At 45.7% G+C, this 23,179-nt stretch overlaps 1 long non-coding RNA gene and 71 other non-coding genes across 72 annotated transcripts in view; 36 read left to right on the forward strand and 36 right to left on the reverse strand.

The window, feature by feature from the left end:
* LOC125799400 (uncharacterized) overlaps positions 1 to 23,179 on the reverse strand; it is a 199,720-nt gene that overhangs the window by 53,371 nt on the left and 123,170 nt on the right. The gene's annotated exons all lie outside the window — the stretch shown is intronic.
* On the forward strand, positions 3 to 89 carry trnay-gua (transfer RNA tyrosine (anticodon GUA)). The gene is given in 2 exon segments: positions 3 to 39; positions 54 to 89. It is a non-coding gene; the product is annotated as a tRNA-Tyr (tRNA).
* On the reverse strand, positions 180 to 251 carry trnae-cuc (transfer RNA glutamic acid (anticodon CUC)). The gene has a single exon. It is a non-coding gene; the product is annotated as a tRNA-Glu (tRNA).
* Positions 660 to 746, forward strand: trnay-gua (transfer RNA tyrosine (anticodon GUA)). The gene is given in 2 exon segments: positions 660 to 696; positions 711 to 746. It is a non-coding gene; the product is annotated as a tRNA-Tyr (tRNA).
* trnae-cuc (transfer RNA glutamic acid (anticodon CUC)) lies at positions 837 to 908 on the reverse strand. Its single transcript has one exon. It is a non-coding gene; the product is annotated as a tRNA-Glu (tRNA).
* On the forward strand, positions 1,318 to 1,404 carry trnay-gua (transfer RNA tyrosine (anticodon GUA)). Its single transcript is given in 2 exon segments — positions 1,318 to 1,354; positions 1,369 to 1,404. It is a non-coding gene; the product is annotated as a tRNA-Tyr (tRNA).
* trnae-cuc (transfer RNA glutamic acid (anticodon CUC)) lies at positions 1,495 to 1,566 on the reverse strand. Its single transcript has one exon. It is a non-coding gene; the product is annotated as a tRNA-Glu (tRNA).
* trnay-gua (transfer RNA tyrosine (anticodon GUA)) lies at positions 1,975 to 2,061 on the forward strand. Its single transcript is given in 2 exon segments — positions 1,975 to 2,011; positions 2,026 to 2,061. It is a non-coding gene; the product is annotated as a tRNA-Tyr (tRNA).
* trnae-cuc (transfer RNA glutamic acid (anticodon CUC)) lies at positions 2,152 to 2,223 on the reverse strand. Its single transcript has one exon. It is a non-coding gene; the product is annotated as a tRNA-Glu (tRNA).
* Positions 2,634 to 2,720, forward strand: trnay-gua (transfer RNA tyrosine (anticodon GUA)). The gene is given in 2 exon segments: positions 2,634 to 2,670; positions 2,685 to 2,720. It is a non-coding gene; the product is annotated as a tRNA-Tyr (tRNA).
* Positions 2,811 to 2,882, reverse strand: trnae-cuc (transfer RNA glutamic acid (anticodon CUC)). Its single transcript has one exon. It is a non-coding gene; the product is annotated as a tRNA-Glu (tRNA).
* Positions 3,291 to 3,377, forward strand: trnay-gua (transfer RNA tyrosine (anticodon GUA)). Its single transcript is given in 2 exon segments — positions 3,291 to 3,327; positions 3,342 to 3,377. It is a non-coding gene; the product is annotated as a tRNA-Tyr (tRNA).
* trnae-cuc (transfer RNA glutamic acid (anticodon CUC)) lies at positions 3,468 to 3,539 on the reverse strand. The gene has a single exon. It is a non-coding gene; the product is annotated as a tRNA-Glu (tRNA).
* trnay-gua (transfer RNA tyrosine (anticodon GUA)) lies at positions 3,949 to 4,035 on the forward strand. The gene is given in 2 exon segments: positions 3,949 to 3,985; positions 4,000 to 4,035. It is a non-coding gene; the product is annotated as a tRNA-Tyr (tRNA).
* trnae-cuc (transfer RNA glutamic acid (anticodon CUC)) lies at positions 4,126 to 4,197 on the reverse strand. Its single transcript has one exon. It is a non-coding gene; the product is annotated as a tRNA-Glu (tRNA).
* Positions 4,607 to 4,693, forward strand: trnay-gua (transfer RNA tyrosine (anticodon GUA)). Its single transcript is given in 2 exon segments — positions 4,607 to 4,643; positions 4,658 to 4,693. It is a non-coding gene; the product is annotated as a tRNA-Tyr (tRNA).
* trnae-cuc (transfer RNA glutamic acid (anticodon CUC)) lies at positions 4,784 to 4,855 on the reverse strand. The gene has a single exon. It is a non-coding gene; the product is annotated as a tRNA-Glu (tRNA).
* On the forward strand, positions 5,263 to 5,349 carry trnay-gua (transfer RNA tyrosine (anticodon GUA)). Its single transcript is given in 2 exon segments — positions 5,263 to 5,299; positions 5,314 to 5,349. It is a non-coding gene; the product is annotated as a tRNA-Tyr (tRNA).
* On the reverse strand, positions 5,440 to 5,511 carry trnae-cuc (transfer RNA glutamic acid (anticodon CUC)). Its single transcript has one exon. It is a non-coding gene; the product is annotated as a tRNA-Glu (tRNA).
* On the forward strand, positions 5,920 to 6,006 carry trnay-gua (transfer RNA tyrosine (anticodon GUA)). The gene is given in 2 exon segments: positions 5,920 to 5,956; positions 5,971 to 6,006. It is a non-coding gene; the product is annotated as a tRNA-Tyr (tRNA).
* Positions 6,097 to 6,168, reverse strand: trnae-cuc (transfer RNA glutamic acid (anticodon CUC)). Its single transcript has one exon. It is a non-coding gene; the product is annotated as a tRNA-Glu (tRNA).
* Positions 6,577 to 6,663, forward strand: trnay-gua (transfer RNA tyrosine (anticodon GUA)). The gene is given in 2 exon segments: positions 6,577 to 6,613; positions 6,628 to 6,663. It is a non-coding gene; the product is annotated as a tRNA-Tyr (tRNA).
* On the reverse strand, positions 6,754 to 6,825 carry trnae-cuc (transfer RNA glutamic acid (anticodon CUC)). Its single transcript has one exon. It is a non-coding gene; the product is annotated as a tRNA-Glu (tRNA).
* Positions 7,234 to 7,320, forward strand: trnay-gua (transfer RNA tyrosine (anticodon GUA)). Its single transcript is given in 2 exon segments — positions 7,234 to 7,270; positions 7,285 to 7,320. It is a non-coding gene; the product is annotated as a tRNA-Tyr (tRNA).
* Positions 7,411 to 7,482, reverse strand: trnae-cuc (transfer RNA glutamic acid (anticodon CUC)). The gene has a single exon. It is a non-coding gene; the product is annotated as a tRNA-Glu (tRNA).
* Positions 7,892 to 7,978, forward strand: trnay-gua (transfer RNA tyrosine (anticodon GUA)). Its single transcript is given in 2 exon segments — positions 7,892 to 7,928; positions 7,943 to 7,978. It is a non-coding gene; the product is annotated as a tRNA-Tyr (tRNA).
* trnae-cuc (transfer RNA glutamic acid (anticodon CUC)) lies at positions 8,069 to 8,140 on the reverse strand. The gene has a single exon. It is a non-coding gene; the product is annotated as a tRNA-Glu (tRNA).
* On the forward strand, positions 8,549 to 8,635 carry trnay-gua (transfer RNA tyrosine (anticodon GUA)). The gene is given in 2 exon segments: positions 8,549 to 8,585; positions 8,600 to 8,635. It is a non-coding gene; the product is annotated as a tRNA-Tyr (tRNA).
* On the reverse strand, positions 8,726 to 8,797 carry trnae-cuc (transfer RNA glutamic acid (anticodon CUC)). Its single transcript has one exon. It is a non-coding gene; the product is annotated as a tRNA-Glu (tRNA).
* trnay-gua (transfer RNA tyrosine (anticodon GUA)) lies at positions 9,206 to 9,292 on the forward strand. The gene is given in 2 exon segments: positions 9,206 to 9,242; positions 9,257 to 9,292. It is a non-coding gene; the product is annotated as a tRNA-Tyr (tRNA).
* On the reverse strand, positions 9,383 to 9,454 carry trnae-cuc (transfer RNA glutamic acid (anticodon CUC)). The gene has a single exon. It is a non-coding gene; the product is annotated as a tRNA-Glu (tRNA).
* Positions 9,865 to 9,951, forward strand: trnay-gua (transfer RNA tyrosine (anticodon GUA)). Its single transcript is given in 2 exon segments — positions 9,865 to 9,901; positions 9,916 to 9,951. It is a non-coding gene; the product is annotated as a tRNA-Tyr (tRNA).
* Positions 10,042 to 10,113, reverse strand: trnae-cuc (transfer RNA glutamic acid (anticodon CUC)). Its single transcript has one exon. It is a non-coding gene; the product is annotated as a tRNA-Glu (tRNA).
* Positions 10,522 to 10,608, forward strand: trnay-gua (transfer RNA tyrosine (anticodon GUA)). The gene is given in 2 exon segments: positions 10,522 to 10,558; positions 10,573 to 10,608. It is a non-coding gene; the product is annotated as a tRNA-Tyr (tRNA).
* Positions 10,699 to 10,770, reverse strand: trnae-cuc (transfer RNA glutamic acid (anticodon CUC)). Its single transcript has one exon. It is a non-coding gene; the product is annotated as a tRNA-Glu (tRNA).
* On the forward strand, positions 11,179 to 11,265 carry trnay-gua (transfer RNA tyrosine (anticodon GUA)). The gene is given in 2 exon segments: positions 11,179 to 11,215; positions 11,230 to 11,265. It is a non-coding gene; the product is annotated as a tRNA-Tyr (tRNA).
* trnae-cuc (transfer RNA glutamic acid (anticodon CUC)) lies at positions 11,356 to 11,427 on the reverse strand. The gene has a single exon. It is a non-coding gene; the product is annotated as a tRNA-Glu (tRNA).
* On the forward strand, positions 11,836 to 11,922 carry trnay-gua (transfer RNA tyrosine (anticodon GUA)). Its single transcript is given in 2 exon segments — positions 11,836 to 11,872; positions 11,887 to 11,922. It is a non-coding gene; the product is annotated as a tRNA-Tyr (tRNA).
* trnae-cuc (transfer RNA glutamic acid (anticodon CUC)) lies at positions 12,013 to 12,084 on the reverse strand. The gene has a single exon. It is a non-coding gene; the product is annotated as a tRNA-Glu (tRNA).
* Positions 12,494 to 12,580, forward strand: trnay-gua (transfer RNA tyrosine (anticodon GUA)). The gene is given in 2 exon segments: positions 12,494 to 12,530; positions 12,545 to 12,580. It is a non-coding gene; the product is annotated as a tRNA-Tyr (tRNA).
* trnae-cuc (transfer RNA glutamic acid (anticodon CUC)) lies at positions 12,671 to 12,742 on the reverse strand. Its single transcript has one exon. It is a non-coding gene; the product is annotated as a tRNA-Glu (tRNA).
* trnay-gua (transfer RNA tyrosine (anticodon GUA)) lies at positions 13,151 to 13,237 on the forward strand. Its single transcript is given in 2 exon segments — positions 13,151 to 13,187; positions 13,202 to 13,237. It is a non-coding gene; the product is annotated as a tRNA-Tyr (tRNA).
* On the reverse strand, positions 13,328 to 13,399 carry trnae-cuc (transfer RNA glutamic acid (anticodon CUC)). The gene has a single exon. It is a non-coding gene; the product is annotated as a tRNA-Glu (tRNA).
* Positions 13,808 to 13,894, forward strand: trnay-gua (transfer RNA tyrosine (anticodon GUA)). Its single transcript is given in 2 exon segments — positions 13,808 to 13,844; positions 13,859 to 13,894. It is a non-coding gene; the product is annotated as a tRNA-Tyr (tRNA).
* Positions 13,985 to 14,056, reverse strand: trnae-cuc (transfer RNA glutamic acid (anticodon CUC)). Its single transcript has one exon. It is a non-coding gene; the product is annotated as a tRNA-Glu (tRNA).
* trnay-gua (transfer RNA tyrosine (anticodon GUA)) lies at positions 14,465 to 14,551 on the forward strand. Its single transcript is given in 2 exon segments — positions 14,465 to 14,501; positions 14,516 to 14,551. It is a non-coding gene; the product is annotated as a tRNA-Tyr (tRNA).
* Positions 14,642 to 14,713, reverse strand: trnae-cuc (transfer RNA glutamic acid (anticodon CUC)). The gene has a single exon. It is a non-coding gene; the product is annotated as a tRNA-Glu (tRNA).
* On the forward strand, positions 15,123 to 15,209 carry trnay-gua (transfer RNA tyrosine (anticodon GUA)). The gene is given in 2 exon segments: positions 15,123 to 15,159; positions 15,174 to 15,209. It is a non-coding gene; the product is annotated as a tRNA-Tyr (tRNA).
* On the reverse strand, positions 15,300 to 15,371 carry trnae-cuc (transfer RNA glutamic acid (anticodon CUC)). The gene has a single exon. It is a non-coding gene; the product is annotated as a tRNA-Glu (tRNA).
* Positions 15,780 to 15,866, forward strand: trnay-gua (transfer RNA tyrosine (anticodon GUA)). The gene is given in 2 exon segments: positions 15,780 to 15,816; positions 15,831 to 15,866. It is a non-coding gene; the product is annotated as a tRNA-Tyr (tRNA).
* trnae-cuc (transfer RNA glutamic acid (anticodon CUC)) lies at positions 15,957 to 16,028 on the reverse strand. The gene has a single exon. It is a non-coding gene; the product is annotated as a tRNA-Glu (tRNA).
* trnay-gua (transfer RNA tyrosine (anticodon GUA)) lies at positions 16,439 to 16,525 on the forward strand. The gene is given in 2 exon segments: positions 16,439 to 16,475; positions 16,490 to 16,525. It is a non-coding gene; the product is annotated as a tRNA-Tyr (tRNA).
* trnae-cuc (transfer RNA glutamic acid (anticodon CUC)) lies at positions 16,616 to 16,687 on the reverse strand. Its single transcript has one exon. It is a non-coding gene; the product is annotated as a tRNA-Glu (tRNA).
* trnay-gua (transfer RNA tyrosine (anticodon GUA)) lies at positions 17,096 to 17,182 on the forward strand. The gene is given in 2 exon segments: positions 17,096 to 17,132; positions 17,147 to 17,182. It is a non-coding gene; the product is annotated as a tRNA-Tyr (tRNA).
* trnae-cuc (transfer RNA glutamic acid (anticodon CUC)) lies at positions 17,273 to 17,344 on the reverse strand. The gene has a single exon. It is a non-coding gene; the product is annotated as a tRNA-Glu (tRNA).
* On the forward strand, positions 17,753 to 17,839 carry trnay-gua (transfer RNA tyrosine (anticodon GUA)). The gene is given in 2 exon segments: positions 17,753 to 17,789; positions 17,804 to 17,839. It is a non-coding gene; the product is annotated as a tRNA-Tyr (tRNA).
* trnae-cuc (transfer RNA glutamic acid (anticodon CUC)) lies at positions 17,930 to 18,001 on the reverse strand. Its single transcript has one exon. It is a non-coding gene; the product is annotated as a tRNA-Glu (tRNA).
* On the forward strand, positions 18,410 to 18,496 carry trnay-gua (transfer RNA tyrosine (anticodon GUA)). Its single transcript is given in 2 exon segments — positions 18,410 to 18,446; positions 18,461 to 18,496. It is a non-coding gene; the product is annotated as a tRNA-Tyr (tRNA).
* On the reverse strand, positions 18,587 to 18,658 carry trnae-cuc (transfer RNA glutamic acid (anticodon CUC)). Its single transcript has one exon. It is a non-coding gene; the product is annotated as a tRNA-Glu (tRNA).
* On the forward strand, positions 19,068 to 19,154 carry trnay-gua (transfer RNA tyrosine (anticodon GUA)). Its single transcript is given in 2 exon segments — positions 19,068 to 19,104; positions 19,119 to 19,154. It is a non-coding gene; the product is annotated as a tRNA-Tyr (tRNA).
* trnae-cuc (transfer RNA glutamic acid (anticodon CUC)) lies at positions 19,245 to 19,316 on the reverse strand. Its single transcript has one exon. It is a non-coding gene; the product is annotated as a tRNA-Glu (tRNA).
* Positions 19,725 to 19,811, forward strand: trnay-gua (transfer RNA tyrosine (anticodon GUA)). The gene is given in 2 exon segments: positions 19,725 to 19,761; positions 19,776 to 19,811. It is a non-coding gene; the product is annotated as a tRNA-Tyr (tRNA).
* Positions 19,902 to 19,973, reverse strand: trnae-cuc (transfer RNA glutamic acid (anticodon CUC)). The gene has a single exon. It is a non-coding gene; the product is annotated as a tRNA-Glu (tRNA).
* trnay-gua (transfer RNA tyrosine (anticodon GUA)) lies at positions 20,382 to 20,468 on the forward strand. The gene is given in 2 exon segments: positions 20,382 to 20,418; positions 20,433 to 20,468. It is a non-coding gene; the product is annotated as a tRNA-Tyr (tRNA).
* On the reverse strand, positions 20,559 to 20,630 carry trnae-cuc (transfer RNA glutamic acid (anticodon CUC)). The gene has a single exon. It is a non-coding gene; the product is annotated as a tRNA-Glu (tRNA).
* Positions 21,041 to 21,127, forward strand: trnay-gua (transfer RNA tyrosine (anticodon GUA)). The gene is given in 2 exon segments: positions 21,041 to 21,077; positions 21,092 to 21,127. It is a non-coding gene; the product is annotated as a tRNA-Tyr (tRNA).
* Positions 21,218 to 21,289, reverse strand: trnae-cuc (transfer RNA glutamic acid (anticodon CUC)). Its single transcript has one exon. It is a non-coding gene; the product is annotated as a tRNA-Glu (tRNA).
* trnay-gua (transfer RNA tyrosine (anticodon GUA)) lies at positions 21,698 to 21,784 on the forward strand. The gene is given in 2 exon segments: positions 21,698 to 21,734; positions 21,749 to 21,784. It is a non-coding gene; the product is annotated as a tRNA-Tyr (tRNA).
* Positions 21,875 to 21,946, reverse strand: trnae-cuc (transfer RNA glutamic acid (anticodon CUC)). Its single transcript has one exon. It is a non-coding gene; the product is annotated as a tRNA-Glu (tRNA).
* On the forward strand, positions 22,355 to 22,441 carry trnay-gua (transfer RNA tyrosine (anticodon GUA)). The gene is given in 2 exon segments: positions 22,355 to 22,391; positions 22,406 to 22,441. It is a non-coding gene; the product is annotated as a tRNA-Tyr (tRNA).
* trnae-cuc (transfer RNA glutamic acid (anticodon CUC)) lies at positions 22,532 to 22,603 on the reverse strand. Its single transcript has one exon. It is a non-coding gene; the product is annotated as a tRNA-Glu (tRNA).
* On the forward strand, positions 23,012 to 23,098 carry trnay-gua (transfer RNA tyrosine (anticodon GUA)). The gene is given in 2 exon segments: positions 23,012 to 23,048; positions 23,063 to 23,098. It is a non-coding gene; the product is annotated as a tRNA-Tyr (tRNA).

Raw genomic sequence — 23,179 nt, forward strand, 5'->3', positions numbered from 1 at the left:
CTCCTTCGATAGCTCAGTTGGTAGAGCGGAGGACTGTAGGTGTTAAAATTGTCATCCTTAGGTCGCTGGTTCAAATCCGGCTCGAAGGACTCCTTTTTTTAAAACCCGTTGGGGCAAAGCAGTGTGCCAAATACTTCACTTGCGATAAAGCTCGTGGTCGTCGTCAGCTAAAACAGGACTTCCCTGACCGGGAATCGAACCCGGGCCGCGGCGGTGAGAGCGCCGAATCCTAGCCACTAGACCACCAGGGAAACAAGCTGATGAACTGACTGTCGAAAAACTTTTTGAAGCTCAGAATGGCTGACCTACCCATGCTGCGTACATGCAAGCAGGCATGGAGTAAAAGGAAGGTCCAACACCTAATTGCGACACAGGCAAAAAGCCTCAGTTTCTTTTTGTTTCAACACTGTTCTAGACCACAGTATGTGGCCCATCTTTCTGGAGGTGAACTATTGTGGAGCTGTGAAAAAAATGAGCTGCCCAAGGCACTCTACTGCCACTGATTCCTTAGTTGATAGTTGTGACAGACAAAGAATTGTGTGCATTCTTCAGAATTTGGATTAAAACTAGGTTTCTAAATGTTTAAGTTGCTTGATGGCAAAAAAACTACATCATACATGTACCAATTACATTTCCATATCAACAGAGGTGCCCGAGCTCCTTCGATAGCTCAGTTGGTAGAGCGGAGGACTGTAGGTGTTAAAATTGTCATCCTTAGGTCGCTGGTTCAAATCCGGCTCGAAGGACTCCTTTTTTTAAAACCCGTTGGGGCAAAGCAGTGTGCCAAATACTTCACTTGCGATAAAGCTCGTGGTCGTCGTCAGCTAAAACAGGACTTCCCTGACCGGTAATCGAACCCGGGCCGCGGCGGTGAGAGCGCCGAATCCTAGCCACTAGACCACCAGGGAAACAAGCTGATGAACTGACTGTCGAAAAACTTTTTGAAGCTCAGAATGGCTGACCTACCCATGCTGCGTACATGCAAGCAGGCATGGAGTAAAAGGAAATTCCAACACCTAATTGCGACACAGGCAAAAAGCCTCAATTTCTTTTTGTTTCAACACTGTTCTAGACCACAGTATGTGGCCCATCTTTCTGGAGGTGAACTATTGTGGAGCTGTGAAAAAAATGAGCTGCCCAAGGCACTCTACTGCCACTGATTCCTTAGTTGATAGTTGTGACAGACAAAGATTTGTGTGCATTCTTCAGAATTTGGATTAAAACTAGGTTTCTAAATGTTTAAGTTGCTTGATGGCAAAAAAAACTACATCATACATGTACCAATTAAGTTTCCATATCAACAGAGGTGCCCAAGCTCCTTCGATAGCTCAGTTGGTAGAGCGGAGGACTGTAGGTGTTAAAATTGTCATCCTTAGGTCGCTGGTTCAAATCCGGCTCGAAGGACTCCTTTTTTTAAAACCCGTTGGGGCAAAGCAGTGTGCCAAATACTTCACTTGCGATAAAGCTCGTGGTCGTCGTCAGCTAAAACAGGACTTCCCTGACCGGGAATCGAACCCGGGCCGCGGCGGTGAGAGCGCCGAATCCTAGCCACTAGACCACCAGGGAAACAAGCTGATGAACTGACTGTCGAAAAACTTTTTGAAGCTCAGAATGGCTGACCTACCCATGCTGCGTACATGCAAGCAGGCATGGAGTAAAAGGAAGGTCCAACACCTAATTGCGACACAGGCAAAAAGCCTCAGTTTCTTTTTGTTTCAACACTGTTCTAGACCACAGTATGTGGCCCATCTTTCTGGAGGTGAACTATTGTGGAGCTGTGAAAAAAATGAGCTGCCCAAGGCACTCTACTGCCACTGATTCCTTAGTTGATAGTTGTGACAGACAAAGAATTGTGTGCATTCTTCAGAATTTGGATTAAAACTAGGTTTCTAAATGTTTAAGTTGCATGATGGCAAAAAAACTACATCATACATGTACCATTTACATTTCCATATCAACAGAGGTGCCCGAGCTCCTTCGATAGCTCAGTTGGTAGAGCGGAGGACTGTAGGTGTTAAAATTGTCATCCTTAGGTCGCTGGTTCAAATCCGGCTCGAAGGACTCCTTTTTTTAAAACCCGTTGGGGCAAAGCAGTGTGCCAAATACTTCACTTGCGATAAAGCTCGTGGTCGTCGTCAGCTAAAACAGGACTTCCCTGACCGGGAATCGAACCCGGGCCGCGGCGGTGAGAGCGCCGAATCCTAGCCACTAGACCACCAGGGAAACAAGCTGATGAACTGACTGTCGAAAAACTTTTTGAAGCTCAGAATGGCAGACCTACCCATGCTGCGTACATGCAAGCAGGCATGGAGTAAAAGGAAGGTCCAACACCTAAATGCGACACAGGCAAAAAGCCTCAGTTTCTTTTTGTTTCAACACTGTTCTAGACCACAGTATGTGGCCCATCTTTCTGGAGGTGAACTATTGTGGAGCTGTGAAAAAAATGAGCTGCCCAAGGCACTCTACTGCCACTGATTCCTTAGTTGATAGTTGTGACAGACAAAGAATTGTGTGCATTCTTCAGAATTTGGATTAAAACCAGGTTTCTAAATGTTTAAGTTGCTTGATGGCAAAAAAAAACTACATCATACATGTACCAATTACATTTCCATAACAACAGAGGTGCCCAAGCTCCTTCGATAGCTCAGTTGGTAGAGCGGAGGACTGTAGGTGTTAAAATTGTCATCCTTAGGTCGCTGGTTCAAATCCGGCTCGAAGGACTCCTTTTTTTAAAACCCGTTGGGGCAAAGCAGTGTGCCAAATACTTCACTTGCGATAAAGCTCGTGGTCGTCGTCAGCTAAAACAGGACTTCCCTGACCGGGAATCGAACCCGGGCCGCGGCGGTGAGAGCGTCGAATCCTAGCCACTAGACCACCAGGGAAACAAGCTGATGAACTGACTGTCGAAAAACTTTTTGAAGCTCACAATGGCTGACCTACCCATGCTGCGTACATGCAAGCAGGCATGGAGTAAAAGGAAGGTCCAACACCTAATTGCGACACAGGCAAAAAGCCTCAGTTTCTTTTTGTTTCAACACTGTTCTAGACCACAGTATGTGGCCCATCTTTCTGGAGGTGAACTATTGTGGAGCTGTGAAAAAAATGAGCTGCCCAAGGCACTCTACTGCCACTGATTCCTTAGTTGATAGTTGTGACAGACAAAGAATTGTGTGCATTCTTCAGAATTTGGATTAAAACTAGGTTTCTAAATGTTTAAGTTGCTTGATGGCAAAAAAACTACATCATACATGTACCAATTACATTTCCATATCAACAGAGGTGCCCGAGCTCCTTCGATAGCTCAGTTGGTAGAGCGGAGGACTGTAGGTGTTAAAATTGTCATCCTTAGGTCGCTGGTTCAAATCCGGCTCGAAGGACTCCTTTTTTAAAAATCCGTTGTGGCAAAGCAGGGTGCCAAATACTTCACTTGCGATAAAGCTCGTGGTCGTCGTCAGCTAAAACAGGACTTCCCTGACCGGGAATCGAACCCGGGCCGCGGCGGTGAGAGCGCCGAATCCTAGCCACTAGACCACCAGGGAAACAAGCTGATGAACTGACTGTCGAAAAACTTTTTGAAGCTCAGAATGACTGACCTACCCATGCTGCGTACATGCAAGCAGGCATGGAGTAAAAGGAAGGTCCAACACCTAAATGCGACACAGGCAAAAAGCCTCAGTTTCTTTTTGTTTCAACACTGTTCTAGACCACAGTATGTGGCCCATCTTTCTGGAGGTGAAATATTGTGGAGCTGTGAAAAAAATGAGCTGCCCAAGGCACTCTACTGCCACTGATTCCTTAGTTGATAGTTGTGACAGACAAAGAATTGTGTGCATTCTTCAGAATTTGGATTAAAACCAGGTTTCTAAATGTTTAAGTTGCTTGATGGCAAAAAAAACTACATCATACATGTACCAATTACGTTTCCATATCAACAGAGGTGCCCAAGCTCCTTCGATAGCTCAGTTGGTAGAGCGGAGGACTGTAGGTGTTAAAATTGTCATCCTTAGGTCGCTGGTTCAAATCCGGCTCGAAGGACTCCTTTTTTTAAAACCCGTTGGGGCAAAGCAGTGTGCCAAATACTTCACTTGCGATAAAGCTCGTGGTCGTCGTCAGCTAAAACAGGACTTCCCTGACCGGGAATCGAACCCGGGCCGCGGCGGTGAGAGCGCCGAATCCTAGCCACTAGACCACCAGGGAAACAAGCTGATGAACTGACTGTCGAAAAACTTTTTGAAGCTCAGAATGGCTGACCTACCCATGCTGCGTACATGCAAGCAGGCATGGAGTAAAAGGAAGGTCCAACACCTAAATGCGACACAGGCAAAAAGCCTCAGTTTCTTTTTGTTTCAACACTGTTCTAGACCACAGTATGTGGCCCATCTTTCTGGAGGTGAACTATTGTGGAGCTGTGAAAAAAATGAGCTGCCCAAGGCACTCTACTGCCACTGATTCCTTAGTTGATAGTTGTGACAGACAAAGAATTGTGTGCATTCTTCAGAATTTGGATTAAAACCAGGTTTCTAAATGTTTAAGTTGCTTGATGGCAAAAAAAACTACATCATACATGTACCAATTAAGTTTCCATATCAACAGAGGTGCCCAAGCTCCTTCGATAGCTCAGTTGGTAGAGCGGAGGACTGTAGGTGTTAAAATTGTCATCCTTAGGTCGCTGGTTCAAATCCGGCTCGAAGGACTCCTTTTTTTAAAACCCGTTGGGGCAAAGCAGTGTGCCAAATACTTCACTTGCGATAAAGCTTGTGGTCGTCGTCAGCTAAAACAGGACTTCCCTGACCGGGAATCGAACCCGGGCCGCGGCGGTGAGAGCGCCGAATCCTAGCCACTAGACCACCAGGGAAACAAGCTGATGAACTGACTGTCGAAAAACTTTTTGAAGCTCAGAATGGCTGACCTACCCATGCTGCGTACATGCAAGCAGGCATGGAGTAAAAGGAAGGTCCAACACCTAATTGCGACACAGGCAAAAAGCCTCAGTTTCTTTTTGTTTCAACACTGTTCTAGACCACAGTATGTGGCCCATCTTTCTGGAGGTGAACTATTGTGGAGCTGTGAAAAAAATGAGCTGCCCAAGGCACTCTACTGCCACTGATTCCTTAGTTGATAGTTGTGACAGACAAAGAATTGTGTGCATTCTTCAGAATTTGGATTAAAACTAGGTTTCTAAATGTTTAAGTTGCTTGATGGCAAAAAACTACATCATACATGTACCAATTACATTTCCATATCAACAGAGGTGCCCGAGCTCCTTCGATAGCTCAGTTGGTAGAGCGGAGGACTGTAGGTGTTAAAATTGTCATCCTTAGGTCGCTGGTTCAAATCCGGCTCGAAGGACTCCTTTTTTTAAAACCCGTTGGGGCAAAGCAGTGTGCCAAATACTTCACTTGCGATAAAGCTCGAGGTCGTCGTCAGCTAAAACAGGACTTCCCTGACCGGGAATTGAACCCGGGCCGCGGCGGTGAGAGCGCCGAATCCTAGCCACTAGACCACCAGGGAAACAAGCTGATGAACTGACTGTCGAAAAACTTTTTGAAGCTCAGAATGGCTGACCTACCCATGCTGCGTACATGCAAGCAGGCATGGAGTAAAAGGAAGGTCCAACACCTAATTGCGACACAGGCAAAAAGCCTCAGTTTCTTTTTGTTTCAACACTGTTCTAGACCACAGTATGTGGCCCATCTTTCTGGAGGTGAACTATTGTGGAGCTGTGAAAAAAATGAGCTGCCCAAGGCACTCTACTGCCACTGATTCCTTAGTTGATAGTTGTGACAGACAAAGAATTGTGTGCATTCTTCAGAATTTGGATTAAAACTAGGTTTCTAAATGTTTAAGTTGCTTGATGGCAAAAAAACTACATCATACATGTACCAATTACATTTCCATATCAACAGAGGTGCCCGAGCTCCTTCGATAGCTCAGTTGGTAGAGCGGAGGACTGTAGGTGTTAAAATTGTCATCCTTAGGTCGCTGGTTCAAATCCGGCTCGAAGGACTCCTTTTTTTAAAATCCGTTGTGGCAAAGCAGTGTGCCAAATACTTCACTTGCGATAAAGCTCGTGGTCGTCGTCAGCTAAAACAGGACTTCCCTGACCGGGAATCGAACCCGGGCCGCGGCGGTGAGAGCGCCGAATCCTAGCCACTAGACCACCAGGGAAACAAGCTGATGAACTGACTGTCGAAAAACTTTTTGAAGCTCACAATGGCTGACCTACCCATGCTGCGTACATGCAAGCAGGCATGGAGTAAAAGGAAGGTCCAACACCTAATTGCGACACAGGCAAAAAGCCTCAGTTTCTTTTTGTTTCAACACTGTTCTAGACCACAGTATGTGGCCCATCTTTCTGGAGGTGAACTATTGTGGAGCTGTGAAAAAAATGAGCTGCCCAAGGCACTCTACTGCCACTGATTCCTTAGTTGATAGTTGTGACAGACAAAGAATTGTGTGCATTCTTCAGAATTTGGATTAAAACTAGGTTTCTAAATGTTTAAGTTGCTTGACGGCAAAAAAACTACATCATACATGTACCAATTACATTTCCATATCAACAGAGGTGCCCGAGCTCCTTCGATAGCTCAGTTGGTAGAGCGGAGGACTGTAGGTGTTAAAATTGTCATCCTTAGGTCGCTGGTTCAAATCCGGCTCGAAGGACTCCTTTTTTAAAAATCCGTTGTGGCAAAGCAGGGTGCCAAATACTTCACTTGCGATAAAGCTCGTGGTCGTCGTCAGCTAAAACAGGACTTCCATGACCGGGAATCGAACCCGGGCCGCGGCGGTGAGAGCGCCGAATCCTAGCCACTAGACCACCAGGGAAACAAGCTGATGAACTGACTGTCGAAAAACTTTTTGAAGCTCAGAATGGCTGACCTACCCATGCTGCGTACATGCAAGCAGGCATGGAGTAAAAGGAAGGTCCAACACCTAATTGCGACACAGGCAAAAAGCCTCAGTTTCTTTTTGTTTCAACACTGTTCTTGACCACAGTATGTGGCCCATCTTTCTGGAGGTGAACTATTGTGGAGCTGTGAAGAAAATGAGCTGCCCAAGGCACTCTAATGCCACTGATTCCTTAGTTGATAGTTGTGACAGACAAAGATTTGTGTGCATTCTTCAGAATTTGGATTAAAACCAGGTGTCTAAATGTTTAAGTTGCTTGATGGCAAAAAAACTACATCATACATGTACCAATTACATTTCCATATCAATAGAGGTGCCCAAGCTCCTTCGATAGCTCAGTTGGTAGAGCGGAGGACTGTAGGTGTTAAAATTGTCATCCTTAGGTCGCTGGTTCAAAACTGGCTCGAAGGGCTCCTTTTTTTGAAACCCGTTGTGGCAAAGCAGTGTGCCAAACACTTCACTTGCGATAAAGCTCGTGGTCGTCGTCAGCTAAAACAGGACTTCCCTGACCGGGAATCGAACCCGGGCCGCGGCGGTGAGAGCGCCGAATCCTAGCCACTAGACCACCAGGGAAACAAGCTGATGAACTGACTGTCGAAAAACTTTTTGAAGCTCAGAATGACTGACCTACCCATGCTGCGTACATGCAAGCAGGCATGGAGTAAAAGGAAGGTCCAACACCTAAATGCGACACAGGCAAAAAGCCTCAGTTTCTTTTTGTTTCAACACTGTTCTAGACCACAGTATGTGGCCCATCTTTCTGGAGGTGAACTATTGTGGAGCTGTGAAAAAAATGAGCTGCCCAAGGCACTCTACTGCCACTGATTCCTTAGTTGATAGTTGTGACAGACAAAAAATTGTGTGCATTCTTCAGAATTTGGATTAAAACCAGGTTTCTAAATGTTTAAGTTGCTTGATGGCAAAAAAAACTACATCATACATGTACCAATTACATTTCCATATCAACAGACGTGCCCAAGCTCCTTCGAAAGCTCAGTTGGTAGAGCGGAGGACTGTAGGTGTTAAAATTGTCATCCTTAGGTCGCTGGTTCAAATCCGGCTCGAAGGACTCCTTTTTTTAAAACCCGTTGGGGCAAAGCAGTGTGCCAAATACTTCACTTGCGATAAAGCTCGTGGTCGTCGTCAGCTAAAACAGGACTTCCCTGACCGGGAATCGAACCCGGGCCGCGGCGGTGAGAGCGCCGAATCCTAGCCACTAGACCACCAGGGAAACAAGCTGATGAACTGACTGTCGAAAAACTTTTTGAAGCTCACAATGGCTGACCTACCCATGCTGCGTACATGCAAGCAGGCATGGAGTAAAAGGAAGGTCCAACACCTAATTGCGACACAGGCAAAAAGCCTCAGTTTCTTTTTGTTTCAACACTGTTCTAGACCACAGTATGTGGCCCATCTTTCTGGAGGTGAACTATTGTGGAGCTGTGAAAAAAATGAGCTGCCCAAGGCACTCTACTGCCACTGATTCCTTAGTTGATAGTTGTGACAGACAAAGAATTGTGTGCATTCTTCAGAATTTGGATTAAAACTAGGTTTCTAAATGTTTAAGTTGCTTGATGGCAAAAAAACTACATCATACATGTACCAATTACATTTCCATATCAACAGAGGTGCCCGAGCTCCTTCGATAGCTCAGTTGGTAGAGCGGAGGACTGTAGGTGTTAAAATTGTCATCCTTAGGTCGCTGGTTCAAATCCGGCTCGAAGGACTCCTTTTTTTTAAATCCGTTGTGGCAAAGCAGTGTGCCAAACACTTCACTTGCGATAAAGCTCGTGGTCGTCGTCAGCTAAAACAGGACTTCCCTGACCGGGAATCGAACCCGGGCCGCGGCGGTGAGAGCGCCGAATCCTAGCCACTAGACCACCAGGGAAACAAGCTGATGAACTGACTGTCGAAAAACTTTTTGAAGCTCAGAATGGCTGACCTACCCATGCTGCGTACATGCAAGCAGGCATGGAGTAAAAGGAAATTCCAACACCTAATTGCGACACAGGCAAAAAGCCTCAGTTTCTTTTTGTTTCAACACTGTTCTTGACCACAGTATGTGGCCCATCTTTCTGGAGGTGAACTATTGTGGAGCTGTGAAAAAAATGAGCTGCCCAAGGCACTCTACTGCCACTGATTCCTTAGTTGATAGTTGTGACAGACAAAGATTTGTGTGCATTCTTCAGAATTTGGATTAAAACCAGGTGTCTAAATGTTTAAGTTGCTTGATGGCAAAAAAACTACATCATACATGTACCAATTACATTTCCATATCAACAGAGGTGCCCAAGCTCCTTCGATAGCTCAGTTGGTAGAGCGGAGGACTGTAGGTGTTAAAATTGTCATCCTTAGGTCGCTGGTTCAAATCCGGCTCGAAGGACTCCTTTTTTTGAAACCCGTTGTGGCAAAGCAGTGTGCCAAACACTTCACTTGCGATAAAGCTCGTGGTCGTCGTCAGCTAAAACAGGACTTCCCTGACCGGGAATCGAACCCGGGCCGCGGCGGTGAGAGCGCTGAATCCTAGCCACTAGACCACCAGGGAAACAAGCTGATGAACTGACTGTCGAAAAACTTTTTGAAGCTCAGAATGGCTGACCTACCCATGCTGCGTACATGCAAGCAGGCATGGAGTAAAAGGAAGGTCCAACACCTAAATGCGACACAGGCAAAAAGCCTCAGTTTCTTTTTGTTTCAACACTGTTCTAGACCACAGTATGTGGCCCATCTTTCTGGAGGTGAACTATTGTGGAGCTGTGAAAAAAATGAGCTGCCCAAGGCACTCTACTGCCACTGATTCCTTAGTTGATAGTTGTGACAGACAAAGAATTGTGTGCATTCTTCAGAATTTGGATTTAAACCAGGTTTCTAAATGTTTAAGTTGCTTGATGGCAAAAAAAAACTACATCATACATGTACCAATTAAGTTTCCATATCAACAGAGGTGCCCAAGCTCCTTCGATAGCTCAGTTGGTAGAGCGGAGGACTGTAGGTGTTAAAATTGTCATCCTTAGGTCGCTGGTTCAAATCCGGCTCGAAGGACTCCTTTTTTTAAAACCCGTTGGGGCAAAGCAGTGTGCCAAATACTTCACTTGCGATAAAGCTCGTGGTCGTCGTCAGCTAAAACAGGACTTCCCTGACCGGGAATCGAACCCGGGCCGCGGCGGTGAGAGCGCCGAATCCTAGCCACTAGACCACCAGGGAAACAAGCTGATGAACTGACTGTCGAAAAACTTTTTGAAGCTCAGAATGGCTGACCTACCCATGCTGCGTACATGCAAGCAGGCATGGAGTAAAAGGAAGGTCCAACACCTAATTGCGACACAGGCAAAAAGCCTCAGTTTCTTTTTGTTTCAACACTGTTCTAGACCACAGTATGTGGCCCATCTTTCTGGAGGTGAACTATTGTGGAGCTGTGAAAAAAATGAGCTGCCCAAGGCACTCTACTGCCACTGATTCCTTAGTTGATAGTTGTGACAGACAAAGAATTGTGTGCATTCTTCAGAATTTGGATTAAAACTAGGTTTCTAAATGTTTAAGTTGCTTGATGGCAAAAAAACTACATCATACATGTACCAATTACATTTCCATATCAACAGAGGTGCCCGAGCTCCTTCGATAGCTCAGTTGGTAGAGCGGAGGACTGTAGGTGTTAAAATTGTCATCCTTAGGTCGCTGGTTCAAATCCGGCTCGAAGGACTCCTTTTTTTAAAACCCGTTGGGGCAAAGCAGTGTGCCAAATACTTCACTTGCGATAAAGCTCGTGGTCGTCGTCAGCTAAAACAGGACTTCCCTGACCGGTAATCGAACCCGGGCCGCGGCGGTGAGAGCGCCGAATCCTAGCCACTAGACCACCAGGGAAACAAGCTGATGAACTGACTGTCGAAAAACTTTTTGAAGCTCAGAATGGCTGACCTACCCATGCTGCGTACATGCAAGCAGGCATGGAGTAAAAGGAAGGTCCAACACCTAATTGCGACACAGGCAAAAAGCCTCAGTTTCTTTTTGTTTCAACACTGTTCTAGACCACAGTATGTGGCCCATCTTTCTGGAGGTGAACTATTGTGGAGCTGTGAAAAAAATGAGCTGCCCAAGGCACTCTACTGCCACTGATTCCTTAGTTGATAGTTGTGACAGACAAAGAATTGTGTGCATTCTTCAGAATTTGGATTAAAACTAGGTTTCTAAATGTTTAAGTTGCTTGATGGCAAAAAAACTACATCATACATGTACCAATTACATTTCCATATCAACAGAGGTGCCCGAGCTCCTTCGATAGCTCAGTTGGTAGAGCGGAGGACTGTAGGTGTTAAAATTGTCATCCTTAGGTCGCTGGTTCAAATCCGGCTCGAAGGACTCCTTTTTTTAAAATCCGTTGTGGCAAAGCAGTGTGCCAAATACTTCACTTGCGATAAAGCTCGTGGTCGTCGTCAGCTAAAACAGGACTTCCCTGACCGGGAATCGAACCCGGGCCGCGGCGGTGAGAGCGCCGAATCCTAGCCACTAGACCACCAGGGAAACAAGATGATGAACTGACTGTCGAAAAACTTTTTGAAGCTCAGAATGGCTGACCTACCCATGCTGCGTACATGCAAGCAGGCATGGAGTAAAAGGAAATTCCAACACCTAATTGCGACACAGGCAAAAAGCCTCAATTTCTTTTTGTTTCAACACTGTTCTAGACCACAGTATGTGGCCCATCTTTCTGGAGGTGAACTATTGTGGAGCTGTGAAAAAAATGAGCTGCCCAAGGCACTCTACTGCCACTGATTCCTTAGTTGATAGTTGTGACAGACAAAGATTTGTGTGCATTCTTCAGAATTTGAATTAAAACCAGGTGTCTAAATGTTTAAGTTGCTTGATGGCAAAAAAACTACATCATACATGTACCAATTACATTTCCATATCAACAGAGGTGCCCAAGCTCCTTCGATAGCTCAGTTGGTAGAGCGGAGGACTGTAGGTGTTAAAATTGTCATCCTTAGGTCGCTGGTTCAAATCTGGCTCGAAGGACTCCTTTTTTTGAAACCCGTTGTGGCAAAGCAGTGTGCCAAACACTTTACTTGCGATAAAGCTCGTGGTCGTCGTCAGCTAAAACAGGACTTCCCTGACCGGGAATCGAACCCTGGCCGCGGCGGTGAGAGCGCCGAATCCTAGCCACTAGACCACCAGGGAAACAAGCTGATGAACTGACTGTCGAAAAACATTTTGAAGCTCAGAATGGCTGACCTACCCATGCTGCGTACATGCAAGCAGGCATGGAGTAAAAGGAAGGTCCAACACCTAAATGCGACACAGGCAAAAAGCCTCAGTTTCTTTTTGTTTCAACACTGTTCTAGACCACAGTATGTGGCCCATCTTTCTGGAGGTGAACTATTGTGGAGCTGTGAAAAAAATGAGCTGCCCAAGGCACTCTACTGCCACTGATTCCTTAGTTGATAGTTGTGACAGACAAAGAATTGTGTGCATTCTTCAGAATTTGGATTAAAACCAGGTTTCTAAATGTTTAAGTTGCTTGATGGCAAAAAAAACTACATCATACATGTACCAATTAAGTTTCCATATCAACAGAGGTGCCCAAGCTCCTTCGATAGCTCAGTTGGTAGAGCGGAGGACTGTAGGTGTTAAAATTGTCATCCTTAGGTCGCTGGTTCAAATCCGGCTCGAAGGACTCCTTTTTTTAAAACCCGTTGGGGCAAAGCAGTGTGCCAAATACTTCACTTGCGATAAAGCTTGTGGTCGTCGTCAGCTGAAACAGGACTTCCCTGACCGGGAATCGAACCCGGGCCGCGGCGGTGAGAGCGCCGAATCCTAGCCACTAGACCACCAGGGAAACAAGCTGATGAACTGACTGTCGAAAAACTTTTTGAAGCTCAGAATGGCTGACCTACCCATGCTGCGTACATGAAAGCAGGCATGGAGTAAAAGGAAGGTCCAACACCTAATTGCGACACAGGCAAAAAGCCTCAGTTTCTTTTTGTTTCAACACTGTTCTAGACCACAGTATGTGGCCCATCTTTCTGGAGGTGAACTATTGTGGAGCTGTGAAAAAAATGAGCTGCCCAAGGCACTCTACTGCCACTGATTCCTTAGTTGATAGTTGTGACAGACAAAGAATTGTGTGCATTCTTCAGAATTTGGATTAAAACTAGGTTTCTAAATGTTTAAGTTGCTTGATGGCAAAAAAACTACATCATACATGTACCAATTACATTTCCATATCAACAGAGGTGCCCGAGCTCCTTCGATAGCTCAGTTGGTAGAGCGGAGGACTGTAGGTGTTAAAATTGTCATCCTTAGGTCGCTGGTTCAAATCCGGCTCGAAGGACTCCTTTTTTTTAAATCCGTTGTGGCAAAGCAGTGTGCCAAATTCTTCACTTGCGATAAAGCTCGTGGTCGTCGTCAGCTAAAACAGGACTTCCCTGACCGGGAATCGAACCCGGGCCGCGGCGGTGAGAGTGCCAAATCCTAGCCACTAGACCACCAGGGAAACAAGCTGATGAACTGACTGTCGAAAAACTTTTTGAAGCTCAGAATGGCTGACCTACCCATGCTGCGTACATGCAAGCAGGCATGGAGTAAAAGGAAATTCCAACACCTAATTGCGACACAGGCAAAAAGCCTCAATTTCTTTTTGTTTCAACACTGTTCTTGACCACAGTATGTGGCCCATCTTTCTGGAGGTGAACTATTGTGGAGCTGTGAAAAAAATGAGCTGCCCAAGGCACTCTACTGCCACTGATTCCTTAGTTGATAGTTGTGACAGACAAAGATTTGTGTGCATTCTTCAGAATTTGGATTAAAACCAGGTGTCTAAATGTTTAAGTTGCTTGATGGCAAAAAAACTACATCATACATGTACCAATTACATTTCCATATCAACAGAGGTGCCCAAGCTCCTTCGATAGCTCAGTTGGTAGAGCGGAGGACTGTAGGTGTTAAAATTGTCATCCTTAGGTCGCTGGTTCAAATCCGGCTCGAAGGACTCCTTTTTTTTAAATCCGTTGTGGCAAAGCAGTGTGCCAAATACTTCACTTGCGATAAAGCTCGTGGTCGTCGTCAGCTAAAACAGGACTTCCCTGACCGGGAATCGAACCCGGGCCGCGGCGGTGAGAGCGCCGAATCCTAGCCACTAGACCACCAGGGAAACAAGCTGATGAACTGACTGTCGAAAAACTTTTTGAAGCTCAGAATGGCTGACCTACCCATGCTGCGTACATGCAAGCAGGCATGGAGTAAAAGGAAGGTCCAACACCTAATTGCGACACAGGCAAAAAGCCTCAGTTTCTTTTTGTTTCAACACTGTTCTTGACCACAGTATGTGGCCCATCTTTCTGGAGGTGAACTATTGTGGAGCTGTGAAAAAAATGAGCTGCCCAAGGCACTCTACTGCCACTGATTCCTTAGTTGATAGTTGTGACAGACAAAGATTTGTGTGCATTCTTCAGAATTTGGATTAAAACCAGGTGTCTAAATGTTTAAGTTGCTTGATGGCAAAAAAACTACATCATACATGTACCAATTACATTTCCATATCAACAGAGGTGCCCAAGCTCCTTCGATAGCTCAGTTGGTAGAGCGGAGGACTGTAGGTGTTAAAATTGTCATCCTTAGGTCGCTGGTTCAAATCCGGCTCGAAGGACTCCTTTTTTTGAAACCCGTTGTGGCAAAGCAGTGTGCCAAACACTTCACTTGCGATAAAGCTCGTGGTCGTCGTCAGCTAAAACAGGACTTCCCTGACCGGGAATCGAACCCGGGCCGCGGCGGTGAGAGCGCCGAATCCTAGCCACTAGACCACCAGGGAAACAAGCTGATGAACTGACTGTCGAAAAACTTTTTGAAGCTCAGAATGGCTGACCTACCCATGCTGCGTACATGCAAGCAGGCATGGAGTAAAAGGAAGGTCCAACACCTAATTGCGACACAGGCAAAAAGCCTCAGTTTCTTTTTGTTTCAACACTGTTCTTGACCACAGTATGTGGCCCATCTTTCTGGAGGTGAACTATTGTGGAGCTGTGAAAAAAATGAGCTGCCCAAGGCACTCTACTGCCACTGATTCCTTAGTTGATAGTTGTGACAGACAAAGAATTGTGTGCATTCTTCAGAATTTGGATTAAAACCAGGTTTCTAAATGTTTAAGTTGCTTGATGGCAAAAAAAACTACATCATACATGTACCAATTAAGTTTCCATATCAACAGAGGTGCCCAAGCTCCTTCGATAGCTCAGTTGGTAGAGCGGAGGACTGTAGGTGTTAAAATTGTCATCCTTAGGTCGCTGGTTCAAATCCGGCTCGAAGGACTCCTTTTTTTAAAACCCGTTGGGGCAAAGCAGTGTGCCAAATACTTCACTTGCGATAAAGCTCGTGGTCGTCGTCAGCTAAAACAGGACTTCCCTGACCGGGAATCGAACCCGGGCCGCGGCGGTGAGAGCGCCGAATCCTAGCCACTAGACCACCAGGGAAACAAGCTGATGAACTGACTGTCGAAAAACTTTTTGAAGCTCAGAATGGCTGACCTACCCATGCTGCGTACATGCAAGCAGGCATGGAGTAAAAGGAAATTCCAACACCTAATTGCGACACAGGCAAAAAGCCTCAATTTCTTTTTGTTTCAACACTGTTCTTGACCACAGTATGTGGCCCATCTTTCTGGAGGTGAACTATTGTGGAGCTGTGAAAAAAATGAGCTGCCCAAGGCACTCTACTGCCACTGATTCCTTAGTTGATAGTTGTGACAGACAAAGATTTGTGTGCATTCTTCAGAATTTGGATTAAAACCAGGTGTCTAAATGTTTAAGTTGCTTGATGGCAAAAAAACTACATCATACATGTACCAATTACATTTCCATATCAACAGAGGTGCCCAAGCTCCTTCGATAGCTCAGTTGGTAGAGCGGAGGACTGTAGGTGTTAAAATTGTCATCCTTAGGTCGCTGGTTCAAATCCGGCTCGAAGGACTCCTTTTTTTGAAACCCGTTGTGGCAAAGCAGTGTGCCAAACACTTCACTTGCGATAAAGCTCGTGGTCGTCGTCAGCTAAAACAGGACTTCCCTGACCGGGAATCGAACCCGGGCCGCGGCGGTGAGAGCGCCGAATCCTAGCCACTAGACCACCAGGGAAACAAGCTGATGAACTGACTGTCGAAAAACTTTTTGAAGCTCAGAATGGCTGACCTACCCATGCTGCGTACATGCAAGCAGGCATGGAGTAAAAGGAAGGTCCAACACCTAAATGCGACACAGGCAAAAAGCCTCAGTTTCTTTTTGTTTCAACACTGTTCTAGACCACAGTATGTGGCCCATCTTTCTGGAGGTGAACTATTGTGGAGCTGTGAAAAAAATGAGCTGCCCAAGGCACTCTACTGCCACTGATTCCTTAGTTGATAGTTGTGACAGACAAAGAATTGTGTGCATTCTTCAGAATTTGGATTAAAACCAGGTTTCTAAATGTTTAAGTTGCTTGATGGCAAAAAAAAACTACATCATACATGTACCAATTAAGTTTCCATATCAACAGAGGTGCCCAAGCTCCTTCGATAGCTCAGTTGGTAGAGCGGAGGACTGTAGGTGTTAAAATTGTCATCCTTAGGTCGCTGGTTCAAATCCGGCTCGAAGGACTCCTTTTTTTAAAACCCGTTGGGGCAAAGCAGTGTGCCAAATACTTCACTTGCGATAAAGCTCGTGGTCGTCGTCAGCTAAAACAGGACTTCCCTGACCGGGAATCGAACCCGGGCCGCGGCGGTGAGAGCGCCGAATCCTAGCCACTAGACCACCAGGGAAACAAGCTGATGAACTGACTGTCGAAAAACTTTTTGAAGCTCAGAATGGCTGACCTACCCATGCTGCGTACATGCAAGCAGGCATGGAGTAAAAGGAAGGTCCAACACCTAATTGCGACACAGGCAAAAAGCCTCAGTTTCTTTTTGTTTCAACACTGTTCTAGACCACAGTATGTGGCCCATCTTTCTGGAGGTGAACTATTGTGGAGCTGTGAAAAAAATGAGCTGCCCAAGGCACTCTACTGCCACTGATTCCTTAGTTGATAGTTGTGACAGACAAAGAATTGTGTGCATTCTTCAGAATTTGGATTAAAACTAGGTTTCTAAATGTTTAAGTTGCTTGATGGCAAAAAAACTACATCATACATGTACCAATTACATTTCCATATCAACAGAGGTGCCCGAGCTCCTTCGATAGCTCAGTTGGTAGAGCGGAGGACTGTAGGTGTTAAAATTGTCATCCTTAGGTCGCTGGTTCAAATCCGGCTCGAAGGACTCCTTTTTTTAAAACCCGTTGGGGCAAAGCAGTGTGCCAAATACTTCACTTGCGATAAAGCTCGTGGTCGTCGTCAGCTAAAACAGGACTTCCCTGACCGGTAATCGAACCCGGGCCGCGGCGGTGAGAGCGCCGAATCCTAGCCACTAGACCACCAGGGAAACAAGCTGATGAACTGACTGTCGAAAAACTTTTTGAAGCTCAGAATGGCTGACCTACCCATGCTGCGTACATGCAAGCAGGCATGGAGTAAAAGGAAGGTCCAACACCTAATTGCGACACAGGCAAAAAGCCTCAGTTTCTTTTTGTTTCAACACTGTTCTAGACCACAGTATGTGGCCCATCTTTCTGGAGGTGAACTATTGTGGAGCTGTGAAAAAAATGAGCTGCCCAAGGCACTCTACTGCCACTGATTCCTTAGTTGATAGTTGTGACAGACAAAGAATTGTGTGCATTCTTCAGAATTTGGATTAAAACTAGGTTTCTAAATGTTTAAGTTGCTTGATGGCAAAAAAACTACATCATACATGTACCAATTACATTTCCATATCAACAGAGGTGCCCGAGCTCCTTCGATAGCTCAGTTGGTAGAGCGGAGGACTGTAGGTGTTAAAATTGTCATCCTTAGGTCGCTGGTTCAAATCCGGCTCGAAGGACTCCTTTTTTTAAAATCCGTTGTGGCAAAGCAGTGTGCCAAACACTTCACTTGCGATAAAGCTCGTGGTCGTCGTCAGCTAAAACAGGACTTCCCTGACCGGGAATCGAACCCGGGCCGCGGCGGTGAGAGCGCCGAATCCTAGCCACTAGACCACCAGGGAAACAAGATGATGAACTGACTGTCGAAAAACTTTTTGAAGCTCAGAATGGCTGACCTACCCATGCTGCGTACATGCAAGCAGGCATGGAGTAAAAGGAAATTCCAACACCTAATTGCGACACAGGCAAAAAGCCTCAATTTCTTTTTGTTTCAACACTGTTCTAGACCACAGTATGTGGCCCATCTTTCTGGAGGTGAACTATTGTGGAGCTGTGAAAAAAATGAGCTGCCCAAGGCACTCTACTGCCACTGATTCCTTAGTTGATAGTTGTGACAGACAAAGATTTGTGTGCATTCTTCAGAATTTGAATTAAAACCAGGTGTCTAAATGTTTAAGTTGCTTGATGGCAAAAAAACTACATCATACATGTACCAATTACATTTCCATATCAACAGAGGTGCCCAAGCTCCTTCGATAGCTCAGTTGGTAGAGCGGAGGACTGTAGGTGTTAAAATTGTCATCCTTAGGTCGCTGGTTCAAATCCGGCTCGAAGGACTCCTTTTTTTGAAACCCGTTGTGGCAAAGCAGTGTGCCAAACACTTTACTTGCGATAAAGCTCGTGGTCGTCGTCAGCTAAAACAGGACTTCCCTGACCGGGAATCGAACCCTGGCCGCGGCGGTGAGAGCGCCGAATCCTAGCCACTAGACCACCAGGGAAACAAGCTGATGAACTGACTGTCGAAAAACTTTTTGAAGCTCAGAATGGCTGACCTACCCATGCTGCGTACATGCAAGCAGGCATGGAGTAAAAGGAAGGTCCAACACCTAAATGCGACACAGGCAAAAAGCCTCAGTTTCTTTTTGTTTCAACACTGTTCTAGACCACAGTATGTGGCCCATCTTTCTGGAGGTGAACTATTGTGGAGCTGTGAAAAAAATGAGCTGCCCAAGGCACTCTACTGCCACTGATTCCTGAGTTGATAGTTGTGACAGACAAAGAATTGTGTGCATTCTTCAGAATTTGGATTAAAACCAGGTTTCTAAATGTTTAAGTTGCTTGATGGCAAAAAAAACTACATCATACATGTACCAATTAAGTTTCCATATCAACAGAGGTGCCCAAGCTCCTTCGATAGCTCAGTTGGTAGAGCAGAGGACTGTAGGTGTTAAAATTGTCATCCTTAGGTCGCTGGTTCAAATCCGGCTCGAAGGACTCCTTTTTTTAAAACCCGTTGGGGCAAAGCAGTGTGCCAAATACTTCACTTGCGATAAAGCTTGTGGTCGTCGTCAGCTGAAACAGGACTTCCCTGACCGGGAATCGAACCCGGGCCGCGGCGGTGAGAGCGCCGAATCCTAGCCACTAGACCACCAGGGAAACAAGCTGATGAACTGACTGTCGAAAAACTTTTTGAAGCTCAGAATGGCTGACCTACCCATGCTGCGTACATGAAAGCAGGCATGGAGTAAAAGGAAGGTCCAACACCTAATTGCGACACAGGCAAAAAGCCTCAGTTTCTTTTTGTTTCAACACTGTTCTAGACCACAGTATGTGGCCCATCTTTCTGGAGGTGAACTATTGTGGAGCTGTGAAAAAAATGAGCTGCCCAAGGCACTCTACTGCCACTGATTCCTTAGTTGATAGTTGTGACAGACAAAGAATTGTGTGCATTCTTCAGAATTTGGATTAAAACTAGGTTTCTAAATGTTTAAGTTGCTTGATGGCAAAAAAACTACATCATACATGTACCAATTACATTTCCATATCAACAGAGGTGCCCGAGCTCCTTCGATAGCTCAGTTGGTAGAGCGGAGGACTGTAGGTGTTAAAATTGTCATCCTTAGGTCGCTGGTTCAAATCCGGCTCGAAGGACTCCTTTTTTTTAAATCCGTTGTGGCAAAGCAGTGTGCCAAATTCTTCACTTGCGATAAAGCTCGTGGTCGTCGTCAGCTAAAACAGGACTTCCCTGACCGGGAATCGAACCCGGGCCGCGGCGGTGAGAGCGCCAAATCCTAGCCACTAGACCACCAGGGAAACAAGCTGATGAACTGACTGTCGAAAAACTTTTTGAAGCTCAGAATGGCTGACCTACCCATGCTGCGTACATGCAAGCAGGCATGGAGTAAAAGGAAATTCCAACACCTAATTGCGACACAGGCAAAAAGCCTCAATTTCTTTTTGTTTCAACACTGTTCTTGACCACAGTATGTGGCCCATCTTTCTGGAGGTGAACTATTGTGGAGCTGTGAAAAAAATGAGCTGCCCAAGGCACTCTACTGCCACTGATTCCTTAGTTGATAGTTGTGACAGACAAAGATTTGTGTGCATTCTTCAGAATTTGGATTAAAACCAGGTGTCTAAATGTTTAAGTTGCTTGATGGCAAAAAAACTACATCATACATGTACCAATTACATTTCCATATCAACAGAGGTGCCCAAGCTCCTTCGATAGCTCAGTTGGTAGAGCGGAGGACTGTAGGTGTTAAAATTGTCATCCTTAGGTCGCTGGTTCAAATCCGGCTCGAAGGACTCCTTTTTTTGAAACCCGTTGTGGCAAAGCAGTGTGCCAAACACTTCACTTGCGATAAAGCTCGTGGTCGTCGTCAGCTAAAACAGGACTTCCCTGACCGGGAATCGAACCCGGGCCGCGGCGGTGAGAGCGCCGAATCCTAGCCACTAGACCACCAGGGAAACAAGCTGATGAACTGACTGTCGAAAAACTTTTTGAAGCTCAGAATGGCTGACCTACCCATGCTCCGTACATGCAAGCAGGCATGGAGTAAAAGGAAGGTCCAACACCTAAATGCGACACAGGCAAAAAGCCTCAGTTTCTTTTTGTTTCAACACTGTTCTAGACCACAGTATGTGGCCCATCTTTCTGGAGGTGAACTATTGTGGAGCTGTGAAAAAAATGAGCTGCCCAAGGCACTCTACTGCCACTGATTCCTTAGTTGATAGTTGTGACAGACAAAGAATTGTGTGCATTCTTCAGAATTTGGATTAAAACCAGGTTTCTAAATGTTTAAGTTGCTTGATGGCAAAAAAAAACTACATCATACATGTACCAATTAAGTTTCCATATCAACAGAGGTGCCCAAGCTCCTTCGATAGCTCAGTTGGTAGAGCGGAGGACTGTAGGTGTTAAAATTGTCATCCTTAGGTCGCTGGTTCAAATCCGGCTCGAAGGACTCCTTTTTTTAAAACCCGTTGGGGCAAAGCAGTGTGCCAAATGCTTCACTTGCGATAAAGCTCGTGGTCGTCGTCAGCTAAAACAGGACTTCCCTGACCGGGAATCGAACCCGGGCCGCGGCGGTGAGAGCGCCGAATCCTAGCCACTAGACCACCAGGGAAACAAGCTGATGAACTGACTGTCGAAAAACTTTTTGAAGCTCAGAATGGCTGACCTACCCATGCTGCGTACATGCAAGCAGGCATGGAGTAAAAGGAAGGTCCAACACCTAATTGCGACACAGGCAAAAAGCCTCAGTTTCTTTTTGTTTCAACACTGTTCTAGACCACAGTATGTGGCCCATCTTTCTGGAGGTGAACTATTGTGGAGCTGTGAAAAAAATGAGCTGCCCAAGGCACTCTACTGCCACTGATTCCTTAGTTGATAGTTGTGACAGACAAAGAATTGTGTGCATTCTTCAGAATTTGGATTAAAACTAGGTTTCTAAATGTTTAAGTTGCTTGATGGCAAAAAAACTACATCATACATGTACCAATTACATTTCCATATCAACAGAGGTGCCCGAGCTCCTTCGATAGCTCAGTTGGTAGAGCGGAGGACTGTAGGTGTTAAAATTGTCATCCTTAGGTCGCTGGTTCAAATCCGGCTCGAAGGACTCCTTTTTTTAAAACCCGTTGGGGCAAAGCAGTGTGCCAAATACTTCACTTGCGATAAAGCTCGTGGTCGTCGTCAGCTAAAACAGGACTTCCCTGACCGGTAATCGAACCCGGGCCGCGGCGGTGAGAGCGCCGAATCCTAGCCACTAGACCACCAGGGAAACAAGCTGATGAACTGACTGTCGAAAAACTTTTTGAAGCTCAGAATGGCTGACCTACCCATGCTGCGTACATGCAAGCAGGCATGGAGTAAAAGGAAGGTCCAACACCTAATTGCGACACAGGCAAAAAGCCTCAGTTTCTTTTTGTTTCAACACTGTTCTAGACCACAGTATGTGGCCCATCTTTCTGGAGGTGAACTATTGTGGAGCTGTGAAAAAAATGAGCTGCCCAAGGCACTCTACTGCCACTGATTCCTTAGTTGATAGTTGTGACAGACAAAGAATTGTGTGCATTCTTCAGAATTTGGATTAAAACTAGGTTTCTAAATGTTTAAGTTGCTTGATGGCAAAAAAACTACATCATACATGTACCAATTACATTTCCATATCAACAGAGGTGCCCGAGCTCCTTCGATAGCTCAGTTGGTAGAGCGGAGGACTGTAGGTGTTAAAATTGTCATCCTTAGGTCGCTGGTTCAAATCCGGCTCGAAGGACTCCTTTTTTTAAAATCCGTTGTGGCAAAGCAGTGTGCCAAATACTTCACTTGCGATAAAGCTCGTGGTCGTCGTCAGCTAAAACAGGACTTCCCTGACCGGGAATCGAACCCGGGCCGCGGCGGTGAGAGCGCCGAATCCTAGCCACTAGACCACCAGGGAAACAAGATGATGAACTGACTGTCGAAAAACTTTTTGAAGCTCAGAATGGCTGACCTACCCATGCTGCGTACATGCAAGCAGGCATGGAGTAAAAGGAAATTCCAACACCTAATTGCGACACAGGCAAAAAGCCTCAATTTCTTTTTGTTTCAACACTGTTCTAGACCACAGTATGTGGCCCATCTTTCTGGAGGTGAACTATTGTGGAGCTGTGAAAAAAATGAGCTGCCCAAGGCACTCTACTGCCACTGATTCCTTAGTTGATAGTTGTGACAGACAAAGATTTGTGTGCATTCTTCAGAATTTGAATTAAAACCAGGTGTCTAAATGTTTAAGTTGCTTGATGGCAAAAAAACTACATCATACATGTACCAATTACATTTCCATATCAACAGAGGTGCCCAAGCTCCTTCGATAGCTCAGTTGGTAGAGCGGAGGACTGTAGGTGTTAAAATTGTCATCCTTAGGTCGCTGGTTCAAATCCGGCTCGAAGGACTCCTTTTTTTGAAACCCGTTGTGGCAAAGCAGTGTGCCAAACACTTTACTTGCGATAAAGCTCGTGGTCGTCGTCAGCTA

This window comes from Astyanax mexicanus, chromosome 3 (assembly GCF_023375975.1).
Source record: "Astyanax mexicanus isolate ESR-SI-001 chromosome 3, AstMex3_surface, whole genome shotgun sequence".
NCBI classification, from domain to species: domain Eukaryota; kingdom Metazoa; phylum Chordata; class Actinopteri; order Characiformes; family Acestrorhamphidae; genus Astyanax; species Astyanax mexicanus.